Below are 1,927 nucleotides of genomic sequence, written 5' to 3' on the forward strand. Positions count from 1 at the left end.
TTTTAAGGAAGGCACATGCTTCTCTGGGCTTCTCCACTTAAGTCTTCACTGAGCTAATACAGGTGTAGCAATGGCATTGCTTTATTTCTTTCTTTTGACATTTCCAGTGTTTGTGAAGCAGTTATATTAACCAATCAGGTTGTGTGATGCTTGGAAGTCAGCCACCTTACTTGTAATGGTTGCTGTAAAGTCTTGATTAGGCTTCAGTTATAGTAAACAGCCACTAAGAGTTAATAGCCAACATTGTGTCAAGGTTGATGTTTGGGGTTTTGGAAATTGTATACTTTTACTCTATTTCATAACTTCAGCCGCACAATTAACCTGCTCTTGCATTTCATTTACATTAGGTCCAATCCCCAGCAAATAACCTGGAGATGGAAGTAACATTAGTAGTGTTATATTTTCTTGAAACACTCGGGAATTACATGCCTCACATGGAAATTAAACTTATGCTGAGGAAACGACAGTTTTGCCCAAAACTACATAGCATATTTATTATTGATTGAGCTGCATGCACACGTTATTAGTCAGGGAAGATTTTAACTATTATTCAGCCATGAGCTCTTTTTTTCTAAACTGTGGGAGTTTCTTTTTTTCATATCTTGTATTAAAAGCCTGGCTGAGTCATTGAGAATGCTGTTTACCAATGCTAACCTTTAAGAGAGAAGGAACAAGGCCATTCTGTACTCCTAACAGAGTAGCCTTGTAAGGATCACATCAACATTTGCAAGTATCTAACATTAAGGTTGTGGATAGACCTCTTCAAGGCAATTTTAATTATAGAGCCTGCAAATTCACCAAAATTCTCAAGCCTTTTAACCACTATACCAATGGGATGGCCATCAACATAAAGGGTTTTGTTTTTTGCAGGAGACAGCAAAATATAATCCAATATAAAAGCCTGTATCAGTGAGCATTAGAGCTCCATTAAGAGGAATTATATAACCAGTCCAGTTCCAAAACATTTCAGCTAACAGCACAACAGCATCATGTTTTCCTTTCCGCAGAGTTGGTCCAGTTGGTGGCAATGACAGTTTCATCAGAAAGAAGAGGGAATCATTTTTGTCTCAGAAGTTTACTTTCAAGATAGATGAGTGGGGACTCCTGTTTGGGTTTGAGCTATTTAACAGCTTTTATTTATATAGTGTGAAATATTGAATTTTGTTCTTCTTTTGTTCAACTTTTCTAATGTATTTTGTGTTAGCGTTTACATTAGTTATATGGCCTTAAAATGTTTTTAAAGTCAGCCATATTAAGCTGGATCAATTGTGACTAAGTAAGACCAAATAATAATGGATTGCATTTATATAGCGCTTTTCTAGGCACCCAAAGCGCTGTACAGTTCCACTATTCATTCACTCTCACATTCACACATTGGTGGAGGCAGCTACAGTTGTAGCCACAGCTGCCCTGGGGCAGACTGACAGAGGCGAGGCTGCCATATCATGCCATCGGCCCCTCTGGCCATCACCAGTAGGCTGTATGGTAAAGTGCCTTGCCCAAGGCACAACGATCAGGAAAGAGAGAGCAGGGGGATCGAGCCGGCAACCTTCCGGTTACAGATGAGCTTCCCAATCCCCTGAGCCACAGTCCCCCCAAATGATACCAAATCATCGATGCTAGTGAATACGTGCATTCGATCTAATTTATCTTCCACTTTCTCCCTTTTTCTTCATTCACCTTAATACATACAAACTTGTGCCAGACATTTCTACTTATTTCTATATTTAACATCTTAATAGTAAAGTGGAATACAAACCCACCCCCCCTGTAATAACTCCACGGCCGAGCCGTCCACAGTTTCATGCTTTTTAGCATCTTTATTATCACGGTTGCTGTTCTACAATCGGCTGCAGCTTTCCACCTCGCAGTCACACACACTAACAACAACAACATCAGGACCTAGTTCAATCTACTTAAGTGGTTG

Source organism: Pundamilia nyererei, unplaced genomic scaffold (genome assembly GCF_000239375.1).
Source record: "Pundamilia nyererei isolate P.nyererei 1_Seehausen unplaced genomic scaffold, PunNye1.0 scaffold00205, whole genome shotgun sequence".
NCBI lineage: Eukaryota > Metazoa > Chordata > Actinopteri > Cichliformes > Cichlidae > Pundamilia > Pundamilia nyererei.